The sequence below is a fragment of the Parambassis ranga genome, chromosome 14 (genome assembly GCF_900634625.1).
Source record: "Parambassis ranga chromosome 14, fParRan2.1, whole genome shotgun sequence".
Taxonomy (NCBI): domain Eukaryota; kingdom Metazoa; phylum Chordata; class Actinopteri; family Ambassidae; genus Parambassis; species Parambassis ranga.
Window position 1 is genome coordinate 15,125,232 of NC_041034.1, and position 10,288 is coordinate 15,135,519.

Below are 10,288 nucleotides of genomic sequence, written 5' to 3' on the forward strand. Positions count from 1 at the left end.
TGTGTGTGAATTCCAGCAGCAGCCACCATCAGTAGAGGTGACATTCATGAGAGAGAGAGGGAGCGAGAGACAGAGACAGAGAAAGAGAGAGAGAGAGAGAGCAAAAAAGAGTGAGGGAGGGGGAGGCAGAGGCTGTGATGTGTGAGAATGAGCTTGGCTGGGAAAAGGAGGGAAAATCCGGGAGAGAGATGGGTAAGAGCCACTTGCTACGATTTTGTTATTTTTACTGAAATGTCCCCACAAAAACTCAGTCATTGTGCCTGTCTCACAGAAACACAGAGCGAGAGAGAGAGAGAGAGATGGGCTGGAAAGAGAGAGAGTGCTTGAGGTGCAGATTGTGACAGTTCTCCATCTCCTTGAGAGGAACAGCATCCCCATGTACTACCTTCCTGTCACATGCACACACACACATTGAAAATCAGCATATTTTGTAGTGGTACCCCCTCCACTTCAACTGTATATTATGTGTGCATATATGTAGTATTCATCTTCATTTCTCTCCTTTGCACCAGTTACCTCACAGTCACTGTGATTTGTTTCCTTGAGCTCCACATATGAAATAGAGCCACCTCAAAAAAAGAGTAAGAAATAAAGTAACTGGGTTCCCTGAACTGACATTTAATGTCTGACAGAGCTGGCTGCTGGCTTACACTAACCCTGACAGAAACATGAGCTCGGACAGATTGAGTTAGACAGCCAACATTGCCAACACAAACTCATATAGTCCCTGTTCTCCCTCAGCTTCCCACCACCTGGAAAATACTGATACAACAACAACAAACATGCACTTGCTGAGATTTCCCCAATATTGTGGGAAAAAACAAACTTCTAGAACTGTCTGTTGAGAGAACAAACCATACTGACATACATTTGCACAAAATAGCAGATGCTGGTAAATGACAGTGCCCTGCAGTCAGGCATTTTTCATCTTATTTAGCTGCAACAAAAACAATGTTTACGCTTACTGCTTTCGTTCAGCCAGAGATCCTGAGTAATATGTTTGTAGGAAAATAAACTATTGACTACATTTGAAGTGGATATTTGAAGAACAAATTGTTAAATCTCTGCAGGAAATGTGTTTCATCTGGGCCATAAATCTAAAAGCTCATCACTGAGTCAGCCGTGCAACTGTACATACTAATGTTATGAACATCTTTGCCTCCTTCGACTCAGACCTGATAAATCAACTAACCCAAGCACCAATCAATCCAATTTTATTTGGCATGGCACCTCTTTTACAAGCCAATTGCCGGGGAAACCAGCAGCTGGAGGCGACTTGAAAATGCAAGGTCGATTCAAAACATTTCTAACAATGCAGAGCAAGGTCACTGTCTGTCAGGGCTTGATTGACAGCTGACAGCAGATGTTTGGTCCCCACGGACTGGAGATGGCACAGCAGGGGCGGAGAGGAGGGAATCACAGATGAGATAATGCAATTTGTATTGACATTAAAAAAAAAAAAAAACAGGAAAGATATTTTTCTCTATTCTAATGATTTACTCCTCCTGTGTTCTCAAGCCATCCTCAGCCATCCGCACCCATCTTCTTACTTTGGGTTAAGAATCAATCTCCTAATGGACGTCGCATTACACACATTGCCAAAGGTTCTTTGACTTTTTGCTTCTTTCTTTTACAGTCACAAGTACATGCCAAGTTACACCAAAAGAAAGCCAAGTCCTCTGGACATTAGACAGGCTGAAGGTTAAGAAATGTTTCCATCATTCTAATGAAGTTCCATACAAAAAACAAGTCAACTAATTAAGACTAAAACCACAAACATTTCATCCCAAGAGCCATCACCTTAGTAAGCACATCCCCAGCTAACAACTAAAACACCCATTATGGCAGGACTCTGTGTTACCCACATTTATTTTTCAATTTATTACCATATTAATAGACTTTTGTCTTGCTCAGATATAATTTGTGTTCACTTTTCAACATGGTTCCGACACCCACAGCTGATTGCATTCAGGATTTAGTGTGTAGGCTCTCTCAGCTCCAGTGTCATTAGAAACTTCTTTGATGCAGGAAAAAAATACAGCATAAATAAAAAAGTCAGAAAAATAAAAATAGCAAATAAGCATGTCCTTATATGAATTCTCATCATCTGTATAATACACAAAAGGGGATTAAAGGCAGATGTTTTTTTTTTGCTAAAAACAATTCATTCCACAATCCCTGCATGCACATCAATTTACATGGAAGCCAGGGGTATTAACAGAATATCCTTTTTTAATGGGCCTCACGTCGAAATGTTTTCCCCAGGATAATGATTCCCATGCTTTGTTGGATTCTGTGTTACCTAACAAAGACTTTTATAATCTTTACTAGATACGCTGGTTGATTTTGTTTTTTCATTCACTTTAGTGGTGAAGAGGTGCAAAGTGCTTTTGCTTGTGTTTTGAGGTACCTTTTCCATTGTATACCAGAATTTGCTTCAGTTTGATTATAATACCAAGGATTTATGTTTGAATATGTTGTTTCATAATATGTTTCAATATTTATTCAAAATTCACTATAAAGAAAATTTACAATGTCCAAATGTTGAATTAGCTCATTTGCATTGAATGGATTGACCCGATTGGCTTGCATATAATACGTATTAATAAATATGGGTTCTACATGTATAAAGATGAATAATGTGGCAGTTTCCCAAAAGTCAAAGCCAATATATCTTGTTCACCACCTGGCTGGTTACAGTATATGGCACAAACCGAGCCCTGTGCGTGGAAAATGAGTCTTCTGTCTCATTTCTTCTGTCAGAAATCATACACAAACAAATTGCAAATATTTTTAAGTTGCGTTGATTAGAGCTGGACCTGATAGTATTTATTCTCCTGTTTGACTGGCAGTAGTTTTCCCAGGAAATGTAAAATGTGGTGGTTAAGGTGGGTCTCAGAAAAATAGCAGAGAAGCTTGTTGCGTTGTATAATCTAAAAATCACCATCTTCTCCTATAGCTGAACTATGACTGTTTGTGGACATTGTCTGTTTTTCATAGTCAGTCTGTGACAGTCGAACAACAACATGCTGTAGGGCTGGCCGCTATTTTAAAGTAACCAATCAGCTGTGATCATTGCATCAAATGTCTATTGCTGATATATTTGTGCAGTGAATAGATAATAAAGATGCACAACATCACTGGTTTAGTGTAGTTAGAAGGTGACTAATGAATAGGAAAGGCTTTTCAGCACCACTCGCCTAACCCTAATATACTTTGTGATTCACTATGTATGAATTATGAGGATATGTTGACTATTAATAGCAAAAATAGCCATAATTTCAGCACATCTCTGTCTCAGTATTTTTCTCAAAGATGAATGTTTGAGTTACACTGTCTGTGCTCTAACGCTTTAACGTCCCTTTGGATTTAGAAGGGAAGTGAAAGCACCCAAAGCGCTGCCTGAAAACAATCGAATGATTAATCAATAATGAAAAGCTGTATATTACCAACAAAAACAAATTCAATAATGCATGCAGTGTGTTTGCGGCATGGTGTCCTTGAGTGTGTTTGTCCAGTGCGCTGTGATGTACTGAAGCTACTTGCAGCCATGTTTATGTAAACACAGAAATGCACACACAAAGCCAGAAAGAGTTAAGCACATCAAAACAATTGGCCTAGTTCTGTCTCTTTCCCCCTCCTCTCTTCATCACTCTCTCTCTCCTTCAATCCCCTCTCAGCTCATCACACTGTCCACAGATGACAGGAGGTATTCTTCGTTAATCCCCCTCTATTATGCGACCATGTGGAATCAGAGGCCCGCTTCATGCATACAGAAATAATATTTCCAGTGTCCATGACCCTTGGGTGAGTTGCTCATTAGCTTTGAGCAGCACATATCACTCAGTTTCATTCTTTATTTAGCCCTGTTCACATCAGAGTCTGGTAATTAGGTTTTAATTGTAAAAATTATTCTATATGTTTTAGACAGATGTACTTTTTGTACCCTGTATACAACAGGTCTTGGGTTTGACTGTCTCTGAGTCTGGGGGTTTAATGCTTTAAGTTTGACATTTAGGGTTTTTAGCATGGTGATGTTTAAAGCACCATCTGTGCCAGTGTCACTAGCATGGTTGTTTGGTCTGGTTTTTCAGGGAAACCCATCTGACATTTCAGCCTGTGGCAATGGAGTTAGAGCTATAATTTACAGATATAAATGATCCAGACTTTAACCCATGAGACTCAGTTTGTGTCCTCTGTTGGACTATTTTTAATGTATTATGACTTTATGAAAACAAGGTTAAGTTTAGGTCAAGGTAAAATCGAGGCAAACACACTGAGAGCATTGCAAGTCATATTCTTTATATCTCAACTGCTGGTATTTGGTCCTTGTTCAGGAAATGTGACTGAGAGGTTCCACACAATTTGTTTTAGTAGCTGACATCCTGGCCATTGTGAAGTATTTTTTGTCAAACTGAGTGGTGGTTACTCCTGGAAGTTCTCCTGAAATGTGCTACGATGCATCTAGTCTAATCACAAACAAGTACATTGTACTTTTAATTGTTCTAATATACAACTAGTGACACGCAACCCTTCTGAAGTTCCAGGGCTATGCATCAGTAAACCATAAGAATGAGGATTTTTTTTCTCATCACTTTTATCCATCCTTTTGCCTGAGGTGTAGTTTTAGCAAGTAAATCTGCAAGATTAAACTTGCTTTTTTCAGGTTAAGTAAAGATTCCTTGGTGAATGCAGATTTCAGGAAGTGTAGGTGCTATTAAAGCCCGCTGTCAACCCACCATCATCATATCAACCCTCTATTCTGACCTAGCAGAGGCTGATGTGATAGCTGCTGGTTTTTTATTTACGCATCTTCACAGGTGTCTTGAACGTTTTCCCTCATTTGGATTATAAAGGTTGTATCTTCACATTTCGTGGGTTACAAATTACAACACAATGCAGGCTGGTAATTTGAAAATATTACACTGTTGACACCAGCGTGATGGAAGTCACACTGTCTATTCATTCCTCCAGCCAGCATCTACCACCAGTGGTTGTTGTTTTCTTGATTTTCAAACAGTAATTGTGTGTCATTTAGGATTAACAAGTGAATGCAGTCTGTGTAACTATTTTCTAGGCCATGCCACTTATAAAACTGCCTCTAAATTCCCAAATCCTTTCATCTGTTTTGTTTAAAGTCCATGGATAAGTGTTGAATACAAGATTAACTGTATACTCAGATGCAACATTAATGTTTTTGTCTGATTAATACAAACCAGGGATGATCTCTGCTCTTCAATCTCTTTCCCCCCTTTTGCTCTACAGTCTTCATCCTTCATTTCTATGAAAATGAAATAGGTCTATGTCAGATTAGAATGACCTTCCATTCCATGGATTAGCAATGGAAATGAAATGTTTGGGATTCAAATAATGACTCTAATCTAGCTACAAAAGATACTCATGATCCATCCAAGAGTTTTCTCAGTACAAATAGTTCAGAAATGTAAAAATAAAAGTATGTTTACATGTTTGTGTTCAGTGTGCATTAACCTATAATACTGCAGATTTTTTTCAGTTTATGATGGATTCTTGTATATATGAAGTACATCCATGGAGAATCAAAGCATAGCAGGAATACAGAAACGATGCCAGCAAAATGAGGTCACATAAGTGGGTTTTGAGATTGGCTGTGTATTCAATATAAATATTGATTTTGTGTGGGAGTCTCTCAAGTGTCCCATCAGTCTTTTTGGCATTTCACTTCCTGATACTTACTGCAGATTCTCAGAATAACTCACTCAAAGTGATTTGTTTAGGAGTCACAAAAAATAATATAAATAAATGGCTGTTTGTGCTTCTGTACACACACACAGTGATTTTTCCATTTTGCCACGAAAGCGTGGTGCAGAAATCCAGCTTGGTGGCGGAGGAGAGAAGAGGTATGTGAAAGCTGGCATGTCCTTGGGGTTATCAGATGGGTACCTCCCATCGCAGATGTTCTGCTGAATTAGGATCAGAACACCTCAGGAAGGCTCAAAACTAACTTTTGGCATCAAAACTACCCCCACCTGCTTCTAACACAGTTTCTTGGATTGTTCCTGTTATTATTACAAATTTGTGTGCCAATGTAAAGTCAGCTGGTTCCATTGATGTTTTTGCTGCCGCCTTTTTAGTTTAAAGATTTATGTTACACAGTCAGGTTAGCAAAGCTTTTGCTCAATTCATTTTTGAACCTTCTCCAGTGCTTAAGGTTTTGAAATTTTGTGTGTTAGTCTAGCTTAGCATTTTTTAAACAAAGATTTCGTGCAAATATGCCAAATCCATGACAAAATTCCAGAGCTTAGGCAGCAAGCTGAAAGACTGACAGCCAGAAAATACAAAAAAATCATCTTAGTGCTCAGTCTCACACATATTATGGAAAAGTTTTTGCTCATATTGAAAGAAGCCTAGATATCTACAAAACTATGCAACTGCTTAGTTTTGTTGCTTCTTACAAAGATGACCACAGTGATTATGTATTGGTCCCTGAAGTCTACCAACACACAGGTGACCTAGTGTTCCTGAACATCCCGAGCAGACACACATGGAGCACTGCAGCTGCTGCTGTTCTGCTAATGTACTATTTACAGTATGTGTCATCTATGTGAGGGTGGGTCACACTCCCTCTTGGTCATATCCCCTTGGCCTCTGTGAGGATCCCTTCTTTTCAATACCCCTCAGGAAACAAGTATTAAATGAATTTGAAGGGATGCTTGTTTTAAGTGCTGTTTTAGACTTGATAGCTGCATGACCAAAGGGATTTTAATATCAGTCAGTGGTATTTTAAATTCTGTGAATGTAAAATCACACTAGAATATACCAGAGTGGTGCCAGCTTTTGAAAAAGAGGTATGTCAGTTTAGCTGCAATTCAGCTAAACTACAGCTAAGCTATTTTACCTATAGACTGTAAAAAATGATGTGTGTTTATGGTCACTAGAGTCTGTGGTCACTGTTATTTCAGATGGTCACAGCAGCCAAGGCATTGAAAGCTGCTGATGAACCTGCATTGATGGAAATAATTCCATCTTGTTCCATCAGTACTTTGAAAATACAAAACAAAATACAACTTTGATTGAGTGTCTGAGACTATTAAGTTACTCACATAAATTGTGATGTTTTGATGTGTTTAGGATGGCGCTAGAAGAAACTTAGATCAGTGGAGGCTGATCCAGTCTTAACTGCTGACCACTGATCAGCTTAGAGAAGATGAGGGTGGAGAGCCTTGCTCAAAGCCATTTCAGCAGGAAAGGTAAGTGTGTTTTTTTCCACTCTCTCTTCCTCTGTGGCTCTTATTTAACAAGCAAACACCTACACTAACTCAATAAGTGATAATAAACCTTTCAGCAAGAGTGCTCTGAAGGTAGCGGCAGTTTGTGTACCACATTCTGCATATGCAGGAACCACAGTCACTTTTTCTTTTAATTAAATATATATTGAGAGCTTTATGTAAAAGCCTTAGTGGCTGCCAGGCTTAGTGCAACAGACATGTTTAGTCAGATTACAGTGGGAAACATAATGTGTTCACAGTGACATGGTCGATGAAGGATTATGGTAAGGCAGAGAGCTGTAAACAGATTGAAAGCTCAAGAAGTTCTGTGAAACAAACATGACCTTTACACATGTGGACAGCTATAAGGTCATGGCAATGTTAGGAGGAAATAAAACTAAGAGGAATAATGGAGGACTAATGAGCAGGCATGACCTTTTTCCAAGACGGTAATCATCTGGAGAATAGTGAATTTCAGGTGTCAGTTTAAAATTTAAATTTTATTTTTTTTTTTGTGGTTTAATATAAACTATTGTTGAATTCAAGTTTTTGGGCTGAATCAGCAAGAAAACTGATATCTGTCATTGAAAGGTAGGAGCAGTCAGCAGACAGCAGTATATACATACAAAATATTGTAAAATGTCTAAGTCAGCACTATCAGATAGATTTCTCTAGCGGCATATGACTAATGTTCACGAGGAAGACAACTTATGTGGAAAGAGACTCACAGGTAGAGTAAGTCTACACAATACATAATACACCCAGATGAGTCATTAAAACAAATGATTAACTTTTCTCTGTTAAAAATGGCTATAGGACTGCATGCGTGTTAGGGAAGCACATGCTGGGAGGAAGCTATAGATTATTCTATAGGGAATAACCAAATCAATTATTACAAGGTTTACTCACTTTACCCTTTGTTTTGCTTATTTTCTTGCAACTGATTTTGAATTTGCAAGCACGGCAATTTCTGTAGCTGCAGGTGTTTATGAGTATTTTTTTGTGTGTAGAATCAAGCACAAAGTCAAACTGACAGACGGAAATATCCAGAAATAGTTGTGACAGAAATTCAAAAGCAGTGAAACAGCTTCAAGAAACTCTACAGGTCCAGTTGCATCACTTCAAGCTCTTGGATAATAACGACCTGGGTGACTGAGAATCTTCATCAACATATTGTGACAGAAATCTCTGTTCATAATGACTGGGAGCTTTATACACCACAGAGTTTAGGGACAAGAGCATTTAATGAAAAACAGTTAATGGCTGGTGATATCATCAAAGGGCTCGAAGCAAAAAGCAAATAACTGTCTTCACCTTTGGCATGTCTTCAATTCAGAGGTCATTCCAATCAAACCAGCTGTAATTGTGTCTTTTGGTGAATTCCAAAGACTCCTCTGCAGCTTGGTAGATAGCTGAGCTAAGAGTTCCACATTTCAGTTCTACCCTTCATAAGAGAGCACTCTTTGATGTTGTAGAGCTCCGCTGCAAGACAGCCTTTGAACTAGTGGGAAACTGCAGTGGATTAATAGATATTGCCGTCAAGTCTCTTGCTGGGGGCTTGCTTGCGCTATTGTGTTATTATCAACTTATCACAAGTCATGTCCTGCATACGGCCCAGCCAGAGGCACCACCAGGGGACCTGATGTTTGTTTTTCACCATGTTATAAAAAGGGTTGTGACATGACATGTCTGTGCTGAGGAGACAGTTGCTACCAAAAAAATACAGATTACTTTCAAACTATTGATAGACAATGTGGCACTAGAAGTGCATATGCGTGCATTTTGGAAAATGCATCCGTGCATGTTGTGTGTCTCTCTTTTTCTCTCTTTTTTTAAGTCACTGTCAGATTTTCAAAAACAAATTGGCTGGCATATGATAGTTAATTACCTGCTGTGATATGAAGACAAGCACACATGCACTGTCACACACACACACACGCAGATCCAGAGTAAAAATAGTTTTTTTTGTTTGCTCTGTCAGATCTACCGAGCAAGCCAGTGAACAAAGACTGTCCCACCTGTGAAGCACAATTGAATGACATGCAAGACAAAGCCTAATGAGTGCCACTACATATCAGGAAGGTAGAAAGTTTTCTACCTCAGAAACATGTCTCATATTCAGCGTGTTTAGATGTGTCACTGAGGGTATTTTTAGGCTTTCATGGTTTAAGATTAGCTAGGAATATTTCTGATCATAAAATAAGTGCCAGGTTTTATTTAGTTTAAGAATTCAGAGCTCAGAGATGTGCACTGTAGCACTACAGTGTAGTGTAGGGTAAGTTTAATTTACTGGTCAGAGCTTCCTGTTTATCTCACGTGAACCAACTTTAAATCCGCTTTAGGTGCAGTGAAGTACATGCCAGGGCATAAATTGAACATGACTGTATGTGTGTTGATGCAGTGTATATATATATATATATATATATATATATATATATATATATATATATATATATATATATATATATATATATATATATATATATATATATATATATATATATATATATATATATATATATATACTCAACAAAAATATAAACGCAACACTTTTGTTTTTGCTCCCATGTTTCATGAGATGGACTTGAAGATCTAAACTTCATTCCAGATACACAATATTACCATTCCTCTCAAACATTGTTCACAAATCTGTCTAAATGTGTGATAGTGAGCACTTCTGCTTTGCTGAGATAATCCATCCCACCTCACAGGTGTGCCACATCAAGATGCTGATCTGACATCATGATTAGTGCACAGGTGTACCTTAAACTGCCCACAATAAAAGGCCACCCTGAAATGTGCATTTTGTTTCTGCTTTATTGGCGGTCTGGGGACTCAGAACCAGTCAGTATCTGGTGTGACCACCATTTGCCTCATGCAGTGCAACACATCTTCTTCGCATAGAGTTTATCAGATTGTCTATTGTGGCCTGTGGAATGTTGGTCCACTCCTCTTCAATGGCTGTGCGAAGTTGCTGGATATTAGTGGGAACTGGTGCACGCTGTCGTATACGCCGGTCAAGCACATCCCAAACATGTTCA